At 43.0% G+C, this 15,588-nt stretch overlaps 1 protein-coding gene across 3 annotated transcripts in view; it reads right to left on the reverse strand.

The window, feature by feature from the left end:
• Window positions 1-15,588, reverse strand: part of PAK1 (p21 (RAC1) activated kinase 1) — a 205,465-nt gene that overhangs the window by 142,177 nt on the left and 47,700 nt on the right. The window contains exon 1 of one of the 3 annotated variants that reach the window (XM_069070917.1): window positions 12,966-13,161. The exons of the other annotated variants lie outside the window; for them this stretch is intronic. The gene's annotated coding sequence lies outside the window, so the exon portion shown is untranslated. Of the gene's footprint in view, window positions 1-12,965; window positions 13,162-15,588 lie in introns of those variants that run through there. 3 annotated transcript variants of the gene reach the window in all.

The following is a 15,588-nucleotide window of genomic DNA, read 5'->3' on the forward strand; positions in this document are numbered from 1 at the left end:
GTGTGTGTGTGTGTGTGTGTGTGTGTGTGTGTGTGTGTGTGTGTGTGGTCTGTCTGCATGCACATATTGGTTAGGGACTGTAATCGAGTGGGACAGGTAGACATCAAAACCCAACAGCTTGGTGTTTCTGAAAGGAGTTTGAGAGCAATGGAGTATCTGGGCTGAGCTGTGCCAGTCCAGGGTCTATCCAGGAGGGCTCTTCTCCCTCCTGCAGCCCTGCCTGCCCTCCCAGCCCAAGGGAGGGCTTACCAGCCAGGCTCCTGGGAATTATATGAAGAAAATACCTAGCAGAGACTTCTAATGGAACCAATAGGCTTATTTGCTATCATATTCTCATAAAGTCACAGCATGTTTGAACTGTACACATCCAGGCCAACACCTTCATTTTACAGATAACTGAGACCCAGAGGAGTTATGAGACTTTGTCAAGCAGGCATCATTAATCAGTAGTAAAAAAAAATGGACTAGAACTTCTATTTCCCAAGTTCCATGTCTACTCAATAAATTCCATCAGCTTCCTATATTACCTTTAGGATCTAGGCAGCATAGTGGATAGAACACTAGACCTGAAGTCAGATAGAGCTGAGTTCAAGTCCAAACTCAGACATTTAATGGCTATGTGACCCTGGGCAAGTCCCTTAACCTCTGTGCCTCAGTTTTCTCATCTGTAAAATCGGGACAATAATAGTACCTATCACCTAGAGTTGTAGTGAGGATAAAATGAGATTTGTAGAGTACTTTGTAAATCTTAAAGCACTATATAAATGCTAGTTATTATAATATTATTACAACATATTAATATAACATGCACACCACACGTATACCTACATATGCACATGTTGACACCTCCATTACAATATAAATTCCTTGAAGACCAGCTATTTCAGAGAAGTACAAAATGTGAAAGTTGGAAGGGCCTTCTGCATTGCGTTTTGTTTTTGTATCTCTAGCTCTTACTTAGCACAGAACGTGGCATACAGTAAGCACTTAATAAATGTTGTTTTAAAAAATATTGATAGCATGGGGCAGCTAGGCAGTGCAGTGAATAGAGCACTGGCCCTGGAGTCAGAAGGAATTGAGTTCAAATCCAGCCTCAGACACTTAACATTTACTAGCCATGTGACCTTGTACAAGTCACTTAACCCCAACTGCATTGCCTTCCCCCCTCCAAAATAAAAAAAAAAAAGCGATTAAAAAAATATATTGATAGCAACACTTCTTGTGCTAGCAAAGAATTGGAAAAAAAAGTAGATGGCCATCGACTGGAGAATGGCTAACAAATGGCGGTACATAAATGTAACAGAACATTACTGTGCTCTTTCTGCTATTGTTGTTCAAGTCATTTCAGTTGTGTCTGACTCTTCCTGACTCCCAAAGAACAGAGACCAGAGACCTACAGGCAAAGTCCATATGTGGCCACACCCACAATACTGCCAGACCCAGAGAAGCTCCAGGGTATACAGTATGAGTCGGTGTCAGAGTCTAAAATCCTCTCCTAATTCCCCCCAGCCCCAAAGAGAGAAGCAGAGAGAATCCTGGACAGACACCGGTCTAGCACAACTCAGCCCAAATATTCTCTATCACTCTCAGACTCCTTGCAGGGGTTCTATGGGGTTTTCTTGGCAAAGATACCAGAATAGTTTGCCATTTCCTTCTCCAGCTCACTTTACAGAACAGGAAATTGAAGAAAACAAGGCTAAGTGGCTTGCCCAAGGTCAGACAACTAATTAAGTATCTGAGGCCAAATTGGAACTCATGAAGATGAGTCTTCCAGATTCCCAGCCCAGGGCTCTATCCACTGAATGACAAATAAAATTAACACAGAGAAGGATGGGAAGAGTTCCATGAAGTGATGCAAAATGAAATAAGCAGAGCCAAAATACAAGACTACAACAATGTAAAGGGAAAGAACCACCACAAGACAATCAAAAGTGAATGCTGCAAAATTACAAAGAATAAGCCCGTCTCCACTGAAGAGTTATAAGAAGAGATCTCTCCCCATTACTCTGAGGAAATGAGAGGTCCACAGACATCACATATATTTTCAGACTTTGCAATACAGTTTTGCTGATTTTTTTTTTCATTTTTTCTTTTAAAATATTATTTTATTATATGGGATGGCTCTCTGAGAAGAAGGTGATGGGATGCTAAGAGAAATTTTGGTGATATAATAAAATAAAAGATATGAATAAAAATTTATTTAAAAAAGCAAAAATTTTAAAATGTTTGTTAACTGATGCCAGTCCAAGGCTCTTTCCAATACCTTACCCTACTTCAACCAGAGCCCAATTACATTATGTACCTTTGACAAAAAGTCTGAAATCCAAAAATCCATGGGCAACTGATACAAATCTGTAAGTTCAGTATTCATTTTCCAATAAGCAAGTAATAAAAGGATAAGAGGCTACACAAATGGCATTAATAATACAGTGCAATCAGAGAAACTAAATTTAAAACAATCCTGATGAACCATTTTGCACTCATTGAGACAGCAAACATGGGAAAACTCATTGCTGGAGTGGCATCAGTGGGAAAAAAAAGTAGGCTGATTCTGTGTTGGTGGAGCCTTGAAATGGTTCACCTCTTCTGGAAAACAACTTGTGATTATATAAGAAAATTTAATTAACTGTTTCTTTATCCTCTTTAACCCTTCACTCCTTCACTCCCCTCTTGATTCTCTGGATGTCTTTCTCTGCTATGCCCAGGGTCTTCTCACCCTGGAAAATTCTTCTGCCCCTGTGGTCCTTTCCTCTGACTGGTCAGGCCCTTCCAAAACATCCATTTTAAAGGAAATGCCTATCAATCGATCATGTTCACTACTTCACTCCTGTCTGAGATCCACTTCTGACTCTTCAGACTTCTCTCTCTCCATTGGTACCTTCTCTCTCTGTTTCTGTTCTTTATTGTTTTCCCCTATAAGACTCTATGCTCCTTGAGGGCAGGGACTGTCTTTCTTTTTGCTTGCATTTGGATTCCTAGCACTTATTATGACCTGGCAATAGAAAATACTTAATGAATACTTGTTGACTTGACTTTAACCCCCAAATCCCACTCCTGGATCTACACCTCCAATGAGGTTAACAATAGGAAGAAAAGACCTATATGCATAAAAAATGTCCAAAACAGTATTATTTGTGACAACAAAAGACTGTAAAACAGAATGTGACCAGACACTGTATATATGAATGTAATGTATAGAAACTTAATGGAATATTACCGGGCTGTAAGGAATCATAATATGAAGAATATTATAGATATAATATAGAGAAAGATGGAAAAATTTCTATGAAGTGATACAGAGCAAAGACAGCAGAATGATGAAAATAATATACACAATGATTGCAAAAATGTCCATAAAGTCATTATGGAGAAGCAACAAAATGCACGTCAAATACAAAGACAATGTTAGTGCCACACTTTGGAAGTTAAGGACATAGCCTTCTTTCCTGTTGATCAACAAACAAAAGTGGAAAGGGACATGTATGACAGAGCATCACTAGTGAGTGGTTTTGATTAAATGTATTTGAGGAAGGTATTTTGTAAGGGGGATATTTTTGGTTAGGGAAATATCTATCATATGAAAAGATAATGTTTCAATAATTTAAAAAATAAGTTGATAAACACTTAAAAGATTGATAGCTCCTCATCCCACTTTGAGCCAAATATACAACCAACCAATAACTAAAGTAGCCCCAGACTGAATGTCTCTGTCAACGTTCAGGAGCATTTGGGCCTTAAGAAAATGGTGCACCTATAAATAGAAACATCTTAACTTTTCTCAAAGAGGCCGAATGGGACCCATGGCCTCCAGACCCTTCCAAGTTCCTTTCAAAAGGGTACTGTGATTCTACTAACACATCTCTACAGTTCTCCATCCCTAATTCCAAGTACTTTCACATCTCTCTCCCATTCAATTTCCATTCTATCTCTAGTAGACAAAGGGAAGAATTTATGGATTAACAGAATCTAAGGGACTAAAGGACTTGCCAACAACAGGTGCATGATATAGTTGGAAAGAGCATTGGTTTTAGAGTCTGAGGCTTGAACCGTGGTTCTGATGATGACTGACTTGGAGCAAATGACTTCCCCTTTCTAGGCTTCATTTCCTCATCTATAAAATGAGGGAATGTCCTTCCAGTTCTAAAGGGACTGAACAATATGGTACACAGAAGGAAGCAGAATGTAAGAAAAATGCAACAGTGGGAAGATATCAGGTTATAAAGTATTTTAAATGTCAAACAAAAGTACATTTGATCCTGAGTAATAGGGAGCCATTGGAGTTCACTGAGTAAAGAAGTGACATGATCAGACATGGGAAATGAGAGAAAGGAGTTCTAATCCCTTTTCTACCATGATCCTGTCCATATCAGCAACACTCTAAAGCACACATTTCCTCCATGACATGCTTAGCAGAGGGTCACCTATCCTTTCCTTGAACAATTACCCCACCAACACAACCCACCCCCAACCTTGCCAGTAACTGTGAACTCAGTACTTTATGAAATAACCTGTGCTATTTTCAGACAGTTCTGATTATTAGCAAGGTCTTCATAGAATGAAATCTGCCTCCCCCAAGAACTACTCACCCATTGGTCACAGGTCTACCGTCTGAAACTAGCAACTACCATTTCCAAAAGCCACAGCATCTCATCTCACAGCTTAAAGAAATATAGGAGACTATGAAGTCTAACCTAGACCTGAAAAAAGATTACTTCTGCAATACAACCTCTCATGAAGAGAAGCTATTCTCTTTCCTAGAATTCTAATTGTTGGGGAATTTTTCAAGACGTCAAGCTTAAATTTACCTCTGTAACTCCAAGTTCTGCCATGTGGAGCCAAGCAAAACAAATCTAATCCTCCCTTCCCATGACAGCCCTCTAAACATTCCTAGACCTCTATCACATCCCTCCCGTCTTTTCTATTCTTGACATCTCTAGCTCCTTCAACTGAATCTCTTATGTCATGATTTCAAGGTCTTTTACCATCGTGGTTGTTCTCTGGATTCTCTCCAAGTTATCAATATCCTTCTTAAAATGTGTCCCCTAGGGGAGGCTAGGTAGTACAGTGAATAGAGCACCAGTCCTGGAGTCGAGGACCTGAGTTCAAATCTGACCTCAGACACTTAACACTTCTAGCCGTGTGACCCTGGGCAAGTCACTTAAACCCAACTGCCCTGCCTTCCCCCCTCCAAAAAAAGGAAAAACAAAAAAAAAACAAAAAAAAAAAATAAATGTATCCCCTAGAAGTGATTACAATTCTTAGCTGTGCTCTGGCCAGAGCAGAGGACAGTGGAACTGTCCAGTCTTTTTCTAGAGCTGTCCTCAGAACAACTGAGAGGTCACTAGTATAGGGAATATTAGCCTTAGTTTACAGAAGTGGAAGTCTAGTGGTGGCTTGCCCAGGATCACATAACTAGTCGGTATAAGAGCCCAAACTAAAACTGTTTTTTTCTAAGTTCAATTCTTGTTCTGTTTCACTACTCTGACTTAGCTGACAAAATGCAATTCTTCTATGTGGCATCCCCCATTTAATTACTGTCATCATCTACTAGATGAATACATTGATCAAGATATCATGACATAAGAGAATCAGCTAAAGGAGCTGGGATGTCAAAGGCATAAGTCTAAACACTAGAACTCTGGCCTCCTGGTCTAGGGCATTCTCAACATAACATAATACATGAGATGGTGATGGCAATTCCCTTTCTGAGAGGAGTTTCCCATTGCCGTTTTTTCTTAAGTATAGTGTAAAAAAGCAATGAGCTTGGAATCAGGAGACCTGGGCTCAAATCCCAGCTCTAGCACTTATAAGCATAATAAAAACATATAAACTTTGGGCAAACTGCTTAACCTCTCTGGGCCTCAGTTGACTCACTTGGCAAACTGGAATTATGATCCTTGCAATGCTTACCATGCAGGGTGTCACTGAAGAAAGTACAAGCCTTAAAAATACTATAGAAATTCAAATTATTATGACTGCATCGTTGTTAACTTTGATTAAGGGCTACTGGACACAGGCACAGGCAGTCACAAAGAACTAAAAGTGGGAAGAAAATGGGGAACCAGTGTGGCTCAACCCTAACTTCCCCCATCCCCACCCCCAGCCACATACACTCTCATTAGACACACCGCCTGGGGCTTTTGTGGGCCCTGGGGAGATGTGGAGGAAGGAGGAGACCAGTCATCCAGAGAAAGAACTAGCCACCTTTCTCATTGACTCATTGACTCCCACCACAAGGGCAGAGCTTTGGACAGCTACACACAAACATCAGTCACAGCAAGAAATGATTCAGAATGACAGGCACAAGTAGATATTCCTTGACACAGGATAAAATAGGTTCAGAGTCACAAAAAGTCATGGAATGTTAGAGCTGAGAGGGCCCTTAGAACACAGACTGCCAGAGCTGGGAGGGCCCTTAGAATACAGACTGTCAGAGCTGGGAGGGCCCTTAGAACACAGACTGTCAGAGCTGGGAGGACCCTTAGAACAGAGACTGTCAGAACTGGGAGGACCCTTACTTAGAACACAGAATGTCAGTGCTGAGAGGGCCCTTAGAACACAGAATGTCCCAGCTAGGAAGTGCCTTAGAACACAGAATGTCAGAGCTGGGAGGGCCCTTAGGACATGAAATGTCAGAGCTGGAAGGAGGCTCAGAACACAGAATAAAGATGTTAGATCTAGAAGGAACCTTATAACAGAGAATGTTAGACATGCAAGGGACCTTCTCAATTTACAGACAGGAAAATTGAAGCAAAGAAAAGGGAAGTGACTTTCCCATGGTCAAACACCACACTAGCACAAAAGCCACAACCAGAACTCAGTCTCTTTACTCACTCCCTGTCCAGCAATTTTCATTTAAAAAGAATTCTTACTACAGGCCATTGAAAGCAGCAGCCAATACTGCTAATTCTCACTGACCTCACAAAGAACCTTCCTCCCAACAGTCCTGTGAGGCAAGCAGCTGATGTGCAGACAAAAAGTTGGGATCTGAATCCCCAAAAGGGTCACTTAACTGGTTTAGAGTTGGGCAAGTCACCGGCCCTGTCTGTGCATTTCCTCATGGTGAGTGGGATGATAATGTCCATTCTAGCTGCTTCACACGTTTATTGTGCAGGAGGCACTTTGTAAGGGTCGCACAGAAAGGTGAGTTGTCATTAACATATTGTGAATCTCAGCATTATAAATAACCACTTACAAAATGCTACCTGAATTGAACTGAATGGAAATAAGCTGAAGAGTAGAGACAGCTGTAATCGAAGGCTTTGAAGGAGGAGCCCAGGAAGAAACCTAAGAGGCTGATCCCTGCCCCAGCAGCCTACTTCGGCCACTTCCCCAGCAGGGCTATCTCCAACCAACAACCCGCCAGCACAGGAAGGGCTGATGTAACCCACACCATCATTTCCTGGCTCTGGGGGAGCAGGTATTCAATTCAATTCAATTCAATTTTTCCTTATCAATATAATAAGAGGGTTGGATTAAATGATCTCCTGGGACCCTTCCAGCTCTAGTAACAAATATTCCCTGAACAACCAACCCACAAGCATTGATTAACCACCTACTATTTGCTAGGGGCAGGGCAGTGCATCACAGTGGAGAAGGAGATAGTCAGGAAGATCTGGATTCAAATCCTACCTCTGACACATACTGACTGTGTGAGGCACCGCCTCACACCAGACCCTGCAAGTAACTTAACTTCTCCCTGCCCGAGAAACTAAGACTTTTAAGTTAAAGAAAAGGTACTGACCCATTTTGGTGGAAGGATTTTCCTGATGCGGAAGTTCCAAATATCCCTGAAATCTCAAGTCCAGTCCTTATTCCTAGGTGTTAGGCATTGTGCTAGGCGTTAGATATGTGTACAGCCCTTTACCTATGTTAACTCATTTGATCATCAGAACAACTCTGTGAGGTGGGTGCTATTATTGTGGCCTTTTCATTTATGTTACAACTAGGGATAAAATATAAAAATCTCTTTACCTTTTAAAGTCCCTCCTATCCAGGCTCCTTCCTATCTTTCCAGTTTTCACACACACACACACACACACACACACACACACACACACACACACACCCTGCAACATGGGCCACTGGCATCCTGTACAAGACACTCCATCTCAGGACTCTGAACGTTTTCACTGGCTGTCCCCTGGGCCTAGCATTCTCTTGGTCCTCATCTCTGCCTCCTGGCCTCCTTCAAATCTCAGCTAAAATCCCACCTTCTGCAAAAAAAAAAAAAAAAACCTTTCCTGATCTCTCTTAATTCTAATGCCTTCTCTCTGCGATTATCTTCCATTTTTCCTGGATATATCTTGTTTATACATAGTTGTTTACATGTTGGCTCCTGCAGAAGATAGAGAGCTCCTTGAGAGCAGGGGCTGTCTTGTGACCTTCTTTCTGTCTTTAATACTTAGCACAGAACATGGCACATAGTAGGTGGTTAATAAATGGTTTCTGACTTTAACAGATGCTTGTTGACTTTCAGGCTCAGAGAGGTTACATAAATCACCCAGCTAGTGTCTGAAGCAAGACTTCAACCCAAGTGTTCTTGATTCTAAGTACAGGAACTATCCCTTATACTATATATATATACTACATGAATACACTATTCTAGGCATAAGACAGAGATAAAAGAAAAATATATCCAGTCATAATGAAGAATTACTCGACTATAAGCCCAAGTGGAAGTTACCTGACATGGGACACAAGTTCAGAGTCACAGCATATCAGAGCTGGAAGGGTCTTTGGAAACCTTAGGTCTCTTTCCTTGGGTAACTCACGATCTAATGGGGGGGGGGGGGAACTAAGAAATAACAATACAAAAATGCATGAGGGCACAGAGACTTAGTCCAACAGACCTAGGGTGCTTCCATCAAGTTACAGAGGATGGTGGGATACAAGAAGAGTTAGGATTGGCTGGAGATGGAAAGTCCCTGGCCCTTGGAGTTATTATCTAATGTCCTTCATTCAGCCTGACTAAGGCTAGGGAAAGCCCACTGTACTCAGTGTCAGAGAACTCAGGTTCTAATCCTGGTTCTGCCACTTAGAGAGAGTCTGACACTGGGGTGACCAAGAGCAGAAGGAAGGCCTCAGACTCAGGAATGGAACCAGGTCTATAATACAGAAACCTAGAAATGCCAGAGCAGCAAAAAGACTTCCAAACAAAGAAGGTGTGAGCTGAAAGGAATCCTAAGCATCATTTGATCCAACCCCCTCATTCTACTAGGGAGGGAATGGAGGCCTGAGATTGCACAAAGTTAATACTAGAACCCAAGATTCTGGAGTCCCAGTCCAGCTTTATGTCCACTGCAGCAGAGATGTCAAATATGCCCTCCCACAGAGCCAGATTAAAATATAATTAGGAAATATTTTTAAAATAAATAAAAATACAGTAAAACAATGTTAATTTGTGATTTTCTAAGTCAATATGTAGCCCATGATTATCTTTCCCTCCTTCTAATTGAGTTTGATACCCACAACATAGCACCTAGGAACACAATGCTACCCAGAAAACTCTCTACAGAGACAACAAGATTCTACTCGAGAAAAAACCTTCTCCCCACCTCCAGCAGGGAGAGAGATGAACAATCATCAGAAGAAACTGCAGCCAGCACCACCAAAGGCTTGGAGAAAAGAGTCAAAATTTTAAAATTCAGCACAGTGGGATAACAGAAGGAGCTTAGAACATAGAACCAAGAAATGTTAGGATAAAGACCATTCATACCCAAACCATAGACTGTTGTTAGTCATCAGCCACAACAAACATTCATTAAATGCTTGAGTGACAGGCCCTGTGCTCACCCATGGCAATACAAAGATAGGCTAAAAAATAAAAATAAAAATAACCTGGTCCCTGCCCTCAGGGAGTTTTTATTCTAATGGAAGAGACAGTGTGAAAATAACTTTGGGCATATAGGATACATGCCATATACCTAAGGGAGGTAATCTCAGAGGGAAGACACTAGTGGATGGGAGGACCCTGAAAGGCCTCTTGAAAAAGGTGAGATCTGAGCTAAGGCCTGAAGGAAGCCAGGAGACAGGGAGGGGAGGAGAGTGAGCGTTCCCCAATGAAAGGGCCTGAAAGACCGAATCACATTCATCCCTCTTTTTAGAGGAGAAAATGGAGGCCTGGAGCGTTTAACTGAAATCATTCCAAGGTTACACAGTAAGTTGGTAGAACAGCTGGAACTAGAACCCGGGACAACTCCTCCTGAAGCTCCATCCACTAATCTCTCCCCCACCCCCTGGTAACACATTCCCTTGAACCATCACGACACAGAGGCTTTATGGGGGAAGCTTCTACCATAAAGGGGGTGGGAAAGAGAAAGGAAAAATGAAGCTGCTCCCACTGTCCCTGCTGCCTGAGTCTAACAGACTCCATCTGTCCCAGCCCACAGACTGGCTCCGCAGCTGCCTGCACCATGTTAGCCCAAGATGCCAGGTGGGTCTTCAAAGGGAACCCCAAGCAGGCGCATTAGCCTGAGGGAAGAAGCCCCGAGGAGAGACAGACACCCTGCTCCTGGATAGCTCAAATGAGCCCCTAGGTCCCCAGGCCTTCCTGTCCAGCCCCCCTATCTCTGTTCCTCTTTATCATGGCTTTCATGATCCACTGCCAGCCCCCTACACACAGCCTTGGCCTAGGAGAAACATCTACACTCAACAATCTGATAAGGCCAGGAACAACCGGAGCGTCTCCACAGTCTTATGGATTACAAAGCACTCTTCTCACACCGGCCCCGTGGAGGAGCAGTGTACCCCATCCTCCCCTGCCTCCCTCATTCCTCCAGCTCTCTCTGATCTGTCCCTCCCCTGAGCATCCACAAGGAATCCCTTCTCACAGGCGTCCGGACCTTTGCCAGCCCCGACTGTCGAGTGCCTTACAATGCATGTAGGGCTCCTTGAGCCTCAAGCTTATCCCTGTGGCTGAAGCCCATTTCTTTAACACAAATATTCCCCTACAAACACAACAAAGGACCCACATTGAGGTCAAAAAGCTTCAGAAATAAAGTCTCATCTCTGACACACACTAAACAATAATGTCCAGTCATTTTCAGTCATGTCCAACTCTCTGTGACCCTATTTAGGGTTTTCTTGGAAAAGACATTGGAGTGGTTTGCCATTTCCTTCTCCGGTTCATTTTACAGATGGGGAAACTGGGGCAAACAGGGTTAAGTGACTTGCCCAGGGTCACACAGCTAGTAAGTGTCAGAGGCTGGATTTGAACTCAGGAAGATGAGTCTTCCTAATTCCAGGCCAGGCATTCTATCCACTGCACCACCTTGCTGCCCAATATTAATAATAGCTTACATTTATATAGTGCCTTAACGTTTTACAAAGCACTTTACATATATTATTATGTCATCTGAGCCTCTCAACAACGCCGTAGGGTAGAAGCTGTTAGTACTCCATTTTACAGGGGAGGGAACTGAGTCTGAGAGAGGGTAAGGGACTTGTACAAGGTCATACAGCTAGTAAGTGTAAGGACAGGCTAAGAATTGAGGTCTTCTGGACTACAAGTCTAGTGCTCTGTCTACTACAACATCCCTCACTATGAATGAGTCACTTAACCTCTAGTCACTCCCCAGGCAATTCTCAAAGACCTTAAGTCACAGATGAGTTGTAAAGGTGGCTGATCCATATCAGTGAACCTTTCCCCAAAGTAACAAGGCCATAGGTCTAGACTGAAAAAATTAAAATAACAGCAAATCATAGAATATGCTGCCATCAGAGAAGATGTACAGCCACAAGATAACTGAAAGGCCACAGTATGAAAATCAACCTGCTGAGCATTTATCAAGTGCCTACTGTATGCCCGGCACTGTGCTGAGGGCCAGGGAAACAGAGGGTGCAGCATAACCGGGCCCAGCACGTTTGACATGAAAGGCGTCCTCCAACAGGCTACTGAGGCTCAGAGGGGTGGGGTAACAGACAGAGAATTCACAAGCTATCCTGGCATCCACAGGATTCTACAAGACCCAGTCAAGGTACTCCCAGTAGATTGTGCAGACCATCCAACAGAGGATTCACAGAAATACTGGGAGTGAAAGATCATGGGTACCAATGTGCCACCAACATCAGGACCACAGTGCTTACGACACACACAATCGGTGCTTAATAAATGCTTAAATTGAGAAAAGTGTGGAAGTGTCCTTGGAGCAGATCTTGATATGACAAAAAAGAAAAATATTCTAAATATCAGCACTGTCCAGAGGTGGTATAGGCAGCCTCAGGGACGCGAGGATTCACTGTCACTGAAGGGCCTATCTGAGTGGAGCCTGGATGACCCCATGAAGGGGAAGTTATGGCAAAGATGAGACACAGGTTGTACCACATGCCCCAGAATGTCCCTTCTGGCACTGTGATTTTGTCAGAAAGCCCAGGGCCCTGTCCACCCCCAAACATTTTTCCACTGCTAATTTTAGTGTCATCAGAGCAGGCATTCCTGACATCCTGGGCTCTGCCAGTTAGAGGCTGCCGGGCTGAGGACATAGCCCTTCCCCTCTCTCTGAGGCTTGGTTTCTTCACCTGTAAAATGCGTATAACAGTCCTTGCCTAACCTCCCTTTAGGGTAGTCTTGAAAAGTGAACATGCTGCTCTGTCTAAAAGGGCTTTCTAAGTGGGGAGGGTTATATGCCCATACCTGATAAATACTGATGCCTTCTAAGGTTCCTAACAGCTCTGACGTCCTACGTTCTATGCTCTAAGAACATTTTCTGTTCTAAAGATGTTCTTGCTCTGAAATGCTGTACTCTAAAGTCCTTTCTGGAGCTTCACATTCGATGCTCCTGTGGCCTCTCAAGTCTCCACCGTAAAGTTCACACAGGGATATGAGAAAAGGAAATTCTAAAAATTAATAACTGAGTTTTACAAGTTGTCCCTGGGTCTTCCCCTTACTTCACAAACACAAGCAATTCCAATCTCTCAACCCCTCAGTCCTACCCGCACACACTCTTACTGGTCAGAAATGTTACCTGTTTCACTTCCTCAGGCTGTCTCCAAGTGACCTTTGAGCCTACCCTCAGGCTTCTTTCCGAGGGACAGTTGCCCTTCTGGGGTGCTTGTCTTCCTTTGCAGGCCCAAAGTTCCAAGACTCTTACAAGTCTTAAACAGACCTCAGACAGTACCCTTAGGGGACCTGGCCTCTATTTCTCTTCACTGCCCCAAGGCCCTATCTGAGTGAGCACTGCAGCTCTTTCTCCCCACTTCTCCCAGTCTGAAAGAGAAAGACAGGTGAAGGGGAACTGGCCAGGGTGGGGTGGAGTTCTTCCTCCCCCCCCTGGGAATGTGCCCAACCCTTTTCCTGCCTACTGGGAAGGAACCTCCCCCTAATATGGTCAAACTACCTCTAGGCTGGACTTTTTTCTTTTTTTTTGCCAAGGAGGATTTTTTTTTTTGGTTGTGTTTTTTGTTTTGTTTTCTTTGTTTTATTCCCTAAAGGCAGGAAGGGTAGATAACATGCCTGGGGTAGTCAGGCACCGCGGCATTGTGGGCAAAGCACTGGTCCTGGAGTCAGAAGACACCTGGGTTTAAAGCCCAGCTGACTCCTCCTAGCTGTGCAAACATGGGCAAGTTGCTTAACATTTGGTCCTGTTTACTCCTGTGATAGAGACAATAACCCTGGAATCCTCCATCTTGAAGGGCTGTGATAAAAGTCACTTTGTGAACTTTAGAGTCCTACAGAGATGGAAGCTGTCCGTGTTATTAGAGTTCTCTTAGCTTCCGCCAACCCATTAGTCAAGGCAGAGGCAAAGAGGAGTGGGCAGGAACCTGCTGGGGTACAGTTGGCAAAAGGGGGGCACAGCAAGGGGCGTCTCTGAATGGGGTTTTTTAGAAAAGCACATACTTTTAGTGCAGAAAATGCTGCTCTCCAAAGCCAAGGGGACTGCAGTGTGGAAAAAGCAATGAGTTTGTATTTAGAGTCAGAGCCTGGGCTTAAATATCACCTCTGTTATTTCCTACTGGTGTGACCTTGGGCAAGTCATTTACTTCGTCTAAACTTCAAGCTATCAGCAAAATAAGGAGTCAGATTAGATGGGCAGTGATGCCACTTCTAGCTCTTAAGTCTTGTGAGGGATTTCTTTTGTAAGTCAGTTTATAGGATTCTACCAATGAATGTCTCTTGGGACCCTGTAGGCAAACCTATGTCAGTGGGCCCTAACTTTTGCTATCATTTCTGCCAGGCCAGAAAGAGACTGCGCCAGAAAGCAAAAGGCAAGTCTAGCTAAGTGCCAGAAGGCTCATTACCAGAGAGGTGGACAACAAGGGATTATTTTTTTTTTCAGCCACAGCAATCAACTTGCCCATGTTTGCACAGCTAGGAGGAGTCAGCTGGGCTTTAAACCCAGGTGTCTTCTGACTCCAGGACAAGTGCTTTGCCCATAATGCCACGGTGCCTGACTACCCCAGGCATGTTATCTACCCTTCCTGCCTAGGGCAACTCCTGCCTTTAGGGAATAAAACAAAGAAAACAAAACAAAAAACACAACCAAAAAAAAATCTAAGATGGGCAGTAGGTTCTGACAGAAGAAGGATAGAGGCCAACAAAATGGCAAGTTCTTCAAGTATTGGTTCAAATTCCACTTCTGACACTTTACTACCTACATGACTTTGGGCCTCAGTTTCCTCATCTGTAAAATGAAAGGACAGGAAAAGATAACCTATAAAGTGATCTAGTCCAGCCCTGGAATCCTAAGGGGCATGTGCTACTATAAAGGTTCAAAGCCTTCAGCCAAGAGAAGGGTCCTAAAATGTTAGAATTAGAGGGAACCAAGTTCAACTCTCTCATTTCACAAAAGAAGGAAAAAATGAGGTATAGGGAGGGGAAAATAATTTTCCAATGATCCTATAGTGCTTTTCTGGCAGACAATAATACTAATAAACTGTAAGAACAGCAATAATCAGCATTTATAGAACACTTTTGGCAACTTAATGGCTCAGTGGGTAGAGTACTGGGCTTGGAATCAGGAAGACATCTGAATTCATATCTAGCTTAAGACACTTACTAATTGTATAACCTTGAACAAGTCACTTAACCCTATTTGCCTCAATTTCTTCATTTGTAAAATGAGCTGGAGAAGGAAATGGCAAACCACTATAGTATCTTTGCCAAAAAAAAAAAAAAACCCAAATGGGGTCACAAAGAATTGGACACAGCTGAAAATGACTGAACAACACCACACAAAATATAGCACTTTGGTTTGCAAAATCCTTTACAAATATCAATCAATCAATATTTAAGTGCCTACTATGTTCCAGGCACTGTCCTAAGTGCTGGGGATACAAAAAGAGGTAAAAGACAGCCCCTGCCCTCAAGGAGCTTACAATCTAATATGAGAGACAACATGCAAACAAATATATACAAAGCAAGGCAAACACAGGAAAAATAGGAAATAATAAGGGGAAGGCACTGGAATTAAGAGGGGGTGGGCAAGGCTTCCTGTAGAAGGTGGGACTTTTAAGTCCTTCACAAATATTAGCTCATATTATCCTCACAACAGCTCTAGAAGGTAGATGCAATTATTATCCTCTTTTTACAAATTAGGCAACTCAGTGAGACAATTTGCCAAAGGGTCACAGTGCTAAAAGCATCTGAGG

The sequence above is a fragment of the Petaurus breviceps genome, unplaced genomic scaffold (assembly GCF_028583685.1).
Source record: "Petaurus breviceps papuanus isolate PSGF00001 unplaced genomic scaffold, PetGlider_PUasm1.0 90823, whole genome shotgun sequence".
NCBI lineage: Eukaryota > Metazoa > Chordata > Mammalia > Diprotodontia > Petauridae > Petaurus > Petaurus breviceps.